The 10330-nt window shown below is 48.3% G+C and overlaps 1 pseudogene across 1 annotated transcript; it reads right to left on the minus strand.

The window, feature by feature from the left end:
• Positions 1-587: 587 nt before the first annotated feature.
• Positions 588-1367, minus strand: LOC309973841 (frataxin, mitochondrial-like; annotated as a pseudogene). The gene has a single exon. The product of its transcript is annotated as a frataxin, mitochondrial-like (transcript).
• Positions 1368-10330: the final 8963 nt, after the last annotated feature.

Below are 10330 nucleotides of genomic sequence, written 5' to 3' on the forward strand. Positions count from 1 at the left end.
GAAGACACGGCACCACATCTCCCTGTGTCACCCCATGCGGGCCACACCCTGGCAGTCACAAAGCACAAAGAGAAAATGGTCTTCGGTTTCAGAATTCCCGAGTTGCCACTGGTGCTTCAATACTAAAGGGCTTAGAAGTGTTTACACTTTCAAGAGGAGTAGGAATGTTTTAGGCTTTCCTTTAATGAGTCTCATTTTGAGACAGGATGGCAAGGTTGGCCAGCCACTCTTCATGCAGCTTTTGTAGTAAGTCTTTCAGAGAATGAATGGTGAAGCCAATTCATTTCTCCTCCTGGAATTTGTCCTTCTTCTTTTTCTCTGTTGTGAGGTTATATATTAAAGGTATGGGCATACAGACATGAAAGATACGGGCTATAACGTGAGGGAGGAAATCAGACAATAAATCAAAAGAAACCTACGGAAATTAAAAATCTGAACTCAGGGGCAGGGCAGGAGGCGACACGGTCTTTTCACAGAGCCGTTACACATACTGCAACTGTCCTCAAAAGCAGGAATGGAGAAGACTAGCCATTCAGCTGCAGAAGGAAGCTGGGGTCTTGGCTTTAGAGCTTTCACTGTCTTTAGCATTAGGCTGGGCAGCAAGTGCCTTTTCCAGAGTAGGCCAGAGAAGATAAGTCCAGTTTGGTTTTTAAGGCTTGGGTCAGCTCTGTGGCCAGCAGCTCGTGGAGGGACACACCGTCGTGGGAGTACACCCAGTTTCTCCCAGTCCAGTCGTAATGCTTGGGGCCGCTGGATGGTGAAGATAACTAGATTTGCTTGTTTGGGGTCTGCTTGTTGATCACGTACGTTCCTAGATCTCCACCCAGTTTAATTGTTAAAACACCACTCCCAAAGGAGACCTCATAGCCTTCAAATGTGTAAGGTTTGTCTGCAAGCTCTTCAAAGAGCTCTGCTAAGGAGTCCAGCGTCTCCTCGGCCAGTCTTTCATAGGTGGTATCGTCCAGAGGGCCAGCGTCACCCAAAGTTCCTGTTGTCCTCAAATCCATCCAACAGACACACTGCTCTTTGACATTCAGGATCTGGTTGAGGCAGCAGAGGCTCAGACTGGGCTGGCTGGGTGTGCTGGCTGTGGCGGTCCCGGTGCGCAGGCCCCGGCAGCTGTAGAGCTGGGGGTCCTTCGTTGGCCGCGGGGCCACGGCGCGGGCCTGGGCAGAGCCCGGGGGCGCCAAGCAGGGCAAGAGGCTGGCAGCCGCTCGGCGCCCAAGCGTCCACATGCTCCTCGCAATCTGCGGCCACTCATTTTGGCCTCTTAAGGCTGCCCTCAGAACTGTCCTGATGCTGGTGGGTGTGTCATTTAGCATATGCTGATGTATCACAACGAGCGTATAATGAGGCTCAAGGTCCATTGGAAGTTGAATTTTCCACCACCTTGGACCTAGTTTGTTCTAACCAGTTTATGTCATATCCTCAACGGCTGAGTCATTCTTTTAAAGGTTGTGCCCTGCCCCCTTCCCTCCTGTTTCATCTTCTTTCGCTTAGCATGTTTTTGAGGTTCTTCCAAGTTGTAGCATGTATTAATACTTTGTCCCTTTTAATGGTCGAATAATATTCCATTGTATGGACACGCCATAGTTTGTCCATTCATTTGGGTTGTTTTCACCTTTTGGCTATTGTGAATAATACTGCTATAGACATTTGTGTTCAAGTTTCCATGTGGACATATGTTTTCATTTCCCTTGGGTATCTACCTAAGAGTGGAATTGCTGGCTCACATCGTAATTCTATGTTTAACTTTCTGATGAACTGCCAAACTGTTTTCCCACAGGAATGATGCACTGAGCTGCTGCCCATGGAACTCACTGGCCTTATCACATACTCACCCAGTTCATGGAAGTGCAGGAGATCTGTGAAGACTTAGTTTTGGCTCCAGATTTAGCAAAATAATAAATTAAAAGATAACCTGAAAACTCTCTTACAACAAAAATCCAGACTGCTGGTCAAATTAAAAATTTTAAAGTATTAAAATTTTTAAATTGTACCTATTTTTGAATGTATAATAGGGGTCTGTGGTACATAGTCCAAAAGGTATTAAAAAGTAAGTGAAAAGAAAGAATCTGTTCCCCACCTACCCAGTCTCTTCCCCAGAGGCAATTACCATTTCTAATGTCTTGTGTATCTTTCCTGAGTTAATTGGTAATTTTGCAAGCATATATATATATTAATAAAAATTATTTTATATGCAGAGCAGAGGTAAAAGAAAACAGGAAGTGGGGCTTCCCTAGTGGCACAGTGGTTAAGAATCTGCCTGCCAATGCAGGGGACACGGGTTCAAACCCTGGTCTGGGAAGATCCCACATGCCGCGGAGCAACTAAGCCCATGCGCCACAACTAATGAACCTGCGCTCTAGAGCCTGTGAGCCACAACTACTGAAGCCTGCGTGCCACAACTACTGAAGCCCGCGCGCCTAGAGCCCGTGCTCCACAACAAGAGAAGCCACCACGATGAGAAGCCTGAGCACCGCAATGAAGGGTAGCCGCCGCTCCCCGCAACTAGAGAAAGACCGCGTGCAGCAAAGAGGACCCAACGCAGCCAAAAATAAAAATAAATTTAAAAATTAATTAATTAAAAAGAAAACAGGAAGTCCCCAGATGCCAGAAATGAAAAGAGAACTGAAAAACAGCATGGGGAGCGCTTGAGCTGCCTAAGAGGCTACCCAGGAATTTAGGAGTTTAATGCTCATGTGGGCAGAGGACCTTGATCCCAGGGGAGGCAGAGAATTGGAACGGAGGCCCCTACAAAGCCCTGGAAACCTCAAAGAGCTGAACCTTCAGCGAAAAGCTGGGCTAGAAAAAAATTCACCCGCCAGCATAGGGTGAAATAAGGAGGTTTATCTCTTTTGTCCAATGGGAAAAGTGCTTCCCCCAAGACTCAGTCTGGGCCTGCACTTTGCACAGGGTTGGCTCTAAATTTACACCACCTGCATGATCTGGGGGACCAGGCAGAGAAATGAGTGTAAATATTCCCCCTGAGCCATGGAAGTCAAGTCTGGCCCTTCCTCACCTGGCACTGTCTTCACAGGTAAAAGAATGAGGCCAGAACTTTATTCAGTACCAGACTGATTGCTATACAATTTCCTCTTGCCCTTTACCCCTGAACGTCCCCAGAGCCCTGCTGCTCCTGCTGCTGCAACCCCAAGACTCCCCTGCATTCAGGCCCAAAGGACGAGGACTTGTGTTACCCAGCAGGGTGTCCCGTGTGAACGGTGAGCTTGTCCACTCTAGCTGACTTCCATTTCTGCTTCTGTGCTGTGTATGGACAGAATCTCCATTGGTCTGGTTAACATCCTCCCAGTAACGGGGCCACCTTCCTTGCTTTTCTGCTCCAAATCCAAAGTGGGCATCCTGGTGGATGAGAGAGGGATGTGTGTCAGCAGGCTGAATCCTGTCCTCATCCCACCTCCCCTCATTCAACATCGAGGGTGACAGGCTGCCTCCTGGAGCTGGGAGGAGAACGGAGCTCACCTTCCCCAGAGGAGACAGACACTGAACACACAGAGGGACCCCGGAGCCCAGAAAAGACAGCACCAGCTAGCTGATTCTCATCATATTGGAGGAAGAGAGAGGATTCCCTAGGGAGACAAGAAGAGGGCATACCAGGCAGAGGGAACAGCGTCTGAAAAGGCATGAAGCAGATGGTGTGTTTGGGGAACACTGAGAAGCCCATGGTGTGAGCCTAGGACAGAGGAGGGGAGGGGGGGAGGGGTCAGACCATGCCAGGTCTTGGAAGCCAGACAGGAGCTTTTTTTTTTTTTTAAAGTAGCACTTAAATTAGTGTGATTGAATCATTGGAGGAAGGTGTGTATTCAGCAGGGGATGGCGATCCTAGAGGCCGTCTTAGAATTGCACCTACTGCACTCACCAGTGCCAAAGTGAAAGCTTTGCTTGTCTGCTGGTGCCTGACTTCTGTCCTCCCCTATGTGACAGAGGATGTCACAAGCCTGCATCTGACATTAATTAATTAATTTATTTTTGCTGTGTTGGGTCTTCATTTCTGTGTGAGGGCTTTCTCTAGTTGTGGCAAGTGGGGGCCACTCTTCATAGCGGTGCGCGGGCCTCTCACTATTGTGGCCTCTCCCATTGCGGAGCACAGGCTCCAGACGCACAGGCTCAGTAGTTGTGGCTCACGGGCCTAGTTGCTCTGCGGCATGTGGGATCTTCCCAGACCAGGGCTCGAACCCGTGTCCCCTGCATTGGCAGGCAGATTCTCAACCACTGCGCCACCAGGGAAGCCCGACAGGAGCTTTTAAACTCTATGTTGAAGGCATAACAGGGAAAAGTTTTAAGTGAGGAAAGGACAAGAATCTTTAACTGGGTCACAGGTGTGCAAGGCACAGAACAGAGCCACGAGCCCCTGGGATGGATACTGACCCTTTTATCCAGCCTGTTGCCCTGGGTGTACCTGATGAAAGTGGGGCTGATCACCAGGACCTGGGGAAGAAGGGGGAGAGGGCCAACCTGGGGCCCTTCCCACAGCAGCCCGAAGCTACATCTTCCTGCCTCTCATCCCCTTACCTGGTCTTTTCTATCTTCCATTCTACTAGGGAACTGGACCATCTTCCAAAATCTAAGGAAGAAGTAGGAGGTGGGGGAGTTTCAGCAGCCCCTGAGACCTGCAAAGGTCCTGCAGGTGCTCTCAATAAGCCAGCAGAGGGTCTCCCTGGAGCCCCCTCTGTCATCCCCTGCAGTGACCTCTCCTTACCCCCCATACTGAGAATGTCTGGGTTCCCAGACCATCACCTCTTCACTCAGAGCATCTGAAGTCCATGCCAGAACAAAGAGCCTCAGGAGCAGCAGATCCAGCTGCCTCCAAGAACCCTGGTCCCTGTCATTCCGGAGGGAGACGGACTGTCCTGTGGTTTGGTTCCCCAGCATCTCGAAGCCCTGAATAGGGACCTGGTTCATCCTGGGAAGGGAAGCAGAAACTGACAAAACTCTGGGGGCAGGCCTGGACGTCCAGTCCCCTGCCCCCTCCTCAGTGCCCACCTGGAGACCGCGGTGTGGTTGGCACTCTTGCCGAGGCTGGCGGCCCACAGGATCTTCGAGTTCCCCACCGATGCACAAGTTCCACAGAAGAGATCAAAATGGCTCACCAAGGTCCTGGGAATCACCTTGAACAGCTTCTCCCACACTCTGCCCAGCTCGCTTGCTGAGTTCATGCCCTGAAAACAGCCGGAGGGAGGAGATTGGGGGTTGAGATCCAGGTATGGGCCCCCGGTGGAAGGAAAGCAGAGCTAGGTGGGTGAGACCTCCATCCGGAAGTCAGGGGTTGAGGCTGTGAAGATAGGAGGCACACGAAGCCAGGGCCGAGGGCAGGAATTTGGGCCAGGAAGTGGGAGGTGGGCTGGGCCTGGGAAGGACGGGATGGGCTGGCCCAGTGTTGACCACTGACCGACCACGAGAGCACAGCGTCAGGGGTGGTGGGCTCTGCTGCTCCCATGAGGTGCCCCATCGTCTTCTCGTAACCTACATCAAACCAGTTCCCTCCGGCCATGTGGTGGCAGACAGAGTCGTTGAGGGTCCCGGATGGGCAGCCATATTTCCTGAACTTGAAGGGAGGGCAGCTGCAACACCATGGTACCACCTTCATCCATTTTTCGTGGGGTGCCGATTCCGGCTTCAGATCCAGGCAGGGGGCCATCAGCCACAAGATGAGCATCAAGGAGATGCACAGGACAAAAATCTGCCAGCAGCACTTCATGTCTGGCCCAGGCAAAGGCTCCAGTGGCAGGCAGCTGACTGGCTCCTCTACCTGGGACTGGGAGGGGTGAGGAACTGAGGCCACAGATAGCTCCCCAACCCTCTGTCTTGTTGGCTTCCACGGCTCCCCAGCCCTCCATACCACACCTCCTCCCAACCCCTCATCTCCCACTTCCCTATCCATTTGCTCCCCTCCAAAGGGGACTCTGGCTGGGCCTGGGATGGGAGGTGTGAGAGCAGAGAGATAACATATGGTGTGTGCCCTATCCTCCCTGCAGGAGGAAGGCTGAGCTCTCAGTGGGGTCCTCAGTGCCACTGGGTATATCATGGCTCTCATCACAAAGTACACATTGTGACCTCCCTCCTTTAGGCACAAAGTCACCACCCTAGCCTGTCTGTTACACACAAGCTGCCTGCACTGAGTGCAAGATGCACGCGGATAGAGACTGACCTTGACTGTCTTCTTTACCTCCGAATCCCTAAGACTGAGAATCATGTAATAAATATTTACAGGAAACAGGAACAGAGCGGAGAGGGAACCGTAGATACTGTTTATGTGTGAAGCCCCCTCTCCAATAATGTATCTTCGGCTCAGGCCTCTCTTCTCTTCTCTAGACCCCATACCCAGCAGCCTGTCGCACCTCAGCTTAGATGTCTCAGAGACCTGTCACCCTGAGAAGTCGGAGACAGAACTCATGATGCTCCCTTTAAACCAACCCCTTCCCAAGACTTCTCTATCTCAACAGATGTTCCTCCATTCAGCCTGTTGCAGAAGCCAGAAACCCATGCGCTATCCTTGACTCCTCCCTCTCCTATGATTTCCAAATCATTTTTTAAAATTTATTTTATTTATTTATTTTTGGCTGCATTGGGTCTTCAGTGCGGTGAGCGGGGCTATTCTTCCTTGCGGTGTGCGGGCTTCTCATTGCGGTGGCTTCTCTTATTGCGGAGCACGGGCTCTAGAGCACAGGCTCAGTAGTTGTGGCGCACAGGCTTAGTTGCTCTGTGGCATGTGGGATCTTCCCGGACCAGGGCTCAAACCCGTGTCCCCTGCATTCTCAGGCGGATTCTTAACCACTGCGGCACCACGGAAGCCCTCCCAATCATTTTTAATCTATTTGTTTCTATCTCCAAACCACCTTCTTCATCTCCAGTGTCACTCCCTTAATTCAATCTTGGCCTGTGGAATATGTTAAAAAACAAAATGAAAAATTTTGAGTTGTTTTTAAGGTTTCAGAAGACAAGGAGGGTCAGAAATCATGCAATTTTACTTTTAAATCAAAATGTTTTCTTCCATAGGAGGAGAACAGTAAAACAGTTATCATAACTAGTGAAAATCTGCACTGGGTATTTTATAGATTAAAAAAAATTCACCAAAAAGTCTGAGTAAGGGACTTCCTTGGTGGTGAATTTTCAAATTCTTAATGGTATCATTTGAAGTGCAGAAACTTTAATCTTGGTGGAGTCCAATTTATTATGTGGATCGTGCCTTTGTATCATATGATTTGCCTAACCCAGGATCAGGAGGGGTTAGGGGTTACCTAGGTTCAACATAGTTTAGTGGTCGAGCCAATGACTGGTTGTAGGTTATGCTTAATTAAACAACTTGAGCTTATAAGTCTTCGGCCCTTTACCAGTGGATCTCCATGTGGTTTGGAGAACACATTGACAATTCAGGCAGTTTACAAATTCACCCCCCTTTTGCTTTCTGCACGCTCGGGGCCTCACATTCAGCCAGGGATGACTAGATATCTAGGACACTCTCCAATCTCTCCTGAGCATGTGTATAGGCTTATGCAAGTGGGCAGCCTTCCCGACCACCAGGGATGCATGAAAGCTTATTAAGACCCACTATGGCTATCTTGTTCCCAGATTTCTCTGTTAAATTTCTGGCTGGCTTACTGGTCTGTTGCTTGTTCCAACCAGTATCATGACCTCAGGATAGCTGCAGGGTTGGCTTTCCTTGACTGCTTGCCACTAGATTGCTATTATTTTCAACAACACCCACAGGCAAGGGTTTTCCAAGCTCTGCTCCAAATCAAATCGGCCCCTTCCAAGGGCAAATCTCCTAGTGCTCACAAACGTCACCACTCTGGTAGGACTGTCACCACAGAACTGGAGTGGGGAAGATGGGAGCAGTCACTGCCTAAAATGCCATGAAATCCCATTGTTCTTACTGAGCTTTGATAGGTTCTCTCAGATAAATGCTTCTCAACTTGCTGTATGCCTTTGGTCAATTTCCAGAGTCCTAAGGTGATTGCTATGGCACTTTTGTATAGTTTCATCATTGTTTTTTTTTTAAAGATCTTTTTTTAAAAATTTATTTATTTATGGCTGTGTTGGGTCTTCGTTTCTGTGTGAGGGCTTTCTCTAGTTGTGGCAAGCGGGGGCCACTCTTCATAGCGGTGCACGGGCCTCTCACTATCGCGGCCTCTCTTGTTGCGGAGCACAGGCTCCAGACGTGCAGGCTCAGTAACTGTGGCTCACGGGCCCAGTTGCTCCGCGGCATGTGGGATCTTCCCAGACCAGGGCTTGAACCCATGTCCCCTGCTTTGGCAGGCAGATTCTCAACCACTGCACCACCAGGGAAGCCCCCATCATTGTTTTTTTAAAGAGAGGATTTGCTGGGCTTCTCAGTCATTCTGGAAGCCCCATCCCTTAACCAATATGCTCTCAAACCACTGTTAATTTTTCTCTTCTATTATTATAAAATATTTCAAGGACACTGTAGTGAACAATATAATTAACAGCACTAGAGTTATGAATATGACATTATATTCATTATATAATGAACATAATGACATTCATGTAGCCACTATCCATTTTTTTTCAGATGTTAACATATTCTCTGTTTTTGGTGTTCTGGTGTCTAGGTGTGAATATAAGCTTATTTGTTCCATTTGAATAGATTCAGGCTTCTTGAATATGAAAACTCATGCCTTTCATCAATTCTGGCTAATTCTCAGTCATATCTTTCCAATATTGCCTCTCCCTCATTCTCACTACTTGCTCCTACTAGAACTCCTATTAGTCATATGTTGGATTTCTTCATTCTGAAACTTTTATATCTATGATCTTATTTTTCTATACTACATGCTGGGTAATTTTTCCAACTCTTTCAGTTCCATATTTCTCTCTTTAATTTTGTCTAATTGGCAGCTTAACTCACTGATTTTTGAACTTAAATTACTATATTTTTCATTTCTAGAAATTATTTTAAATTTATTTTCAAGTATTCCTTCTTCATTACATTTTTATTGTTTCTTAAATATCTTTAATCACTATAAACTTACTGCTTTATAGTTTTTATCTGAAAGTTCTATGATCTCAAGTTGATAAGCATCTAATCATGCTGATGATGTTGTCTGTGAATCTTGATCATGCTGGATTGTGTCCTCATATGTTTGTAACGTTAGATCAGGTGCTCATTTTTAGCAGGGTTTTATCCTTGAGAATGCTATGTGGCTTAAATTGTGTGTGTTCCCTCACAGCAGTTTCATGTTTGCATCTGCCAGGTATCCTCAATTTTATGCTAATTTCTCTGCTTTGGAGCTTTCAGACTAAGAAGAGAATATAAATCCAAACCTCAAATGTGAGGACAGGCCTGTGATTATGATGTCACGGCAATGTTTAATTTTTCTGTGCTCTTGTGTTCCTATCCAGGACACAGGTTGAGACAATCTCAAGCCTTCTCTTTTTCTTCCTATACAAGTGGAGAATTTTTTTCCAGACTAACCTTTTCCTATGGGTCTAGCTCTGTCGGGACTCATCTTTTTATTGAGGCCTCATCTGGCTGTCATCTCCTCTCTATGTAGGCATCAATATCCTATACCCAAAGAAGACCCCCACCCCTAGCTATGGGGTTGGCCAAAAAGTTTTTGGCCAACCCAATACTTTGACAATGATTATAAGGCAAGTACAATATGGTCATGGGACAGTTCAGGCCATTTTACCGTGCTCAGGCTGTTTCGGTAAAATCAACCCCAGAGGCCCTGGCTCCTAGAGTACTTTGAGGTCCAGAAAAAATGGGTTGGAATCAGGCCCTGCCATTAATTCCTGTGATCTCCAGGCCACAGTTTCTCCTTCAGAAAATGGATATAAAAGTCACACCTGGGCTTCCCTGGTGGCGCAGTGGTTGAGAGTCCGACTGCCGATGCAGGGGTCACGGGTTCGTGCCCCGGTCCGGGAAGATCCCACATGCCGCAGAGCGGCTGGGCCTGTGAGCCATGGCCGCTGGGCCTGCGCGTCCGGAGCCTGTGCTCCGCAACGGGAGAGACCACAACAGCGAGAGGCCTGCGTACCGCAAAAAAAAAAAAAAAAAAAGTCACACCTACTTTACAGAGGTGATTCTCAAGCTGTAACTGCAGGGAATCACCTGGGAGCCATTCCTAGAGTTTCTGATTCATCAGGTTTGTGTCGGGGCACGATAACTTGCATTTCTAACCAATTCCAGGTGATAATGGGGCTGCCGCTTGGGGAGACTGAAAACCACTGTTCTAGGAGCTTCCAAGTTCCAAGAGTCTCATGTGAAACTCGAGGCGCAGTTCCTGGCGCAAGGCAAGCGAATGCTGCTATTACTGTGTCTACCCGGCGGAGTCCTCCTCCGGGAACC

The sequence above is a fragment of the Leucopleurus acutus genome (genome assembly GCF_964270905.1).
Source record: "Leucopleurus acutus genome assembly, chromosome: 16".
NCBI classification, from domain to species: Eukaryota; Metazoa; Chordata; class Mammalia; order Artiodactyla; family Delphinidae; genus Leucopleurus; species Leucopleurus acutus.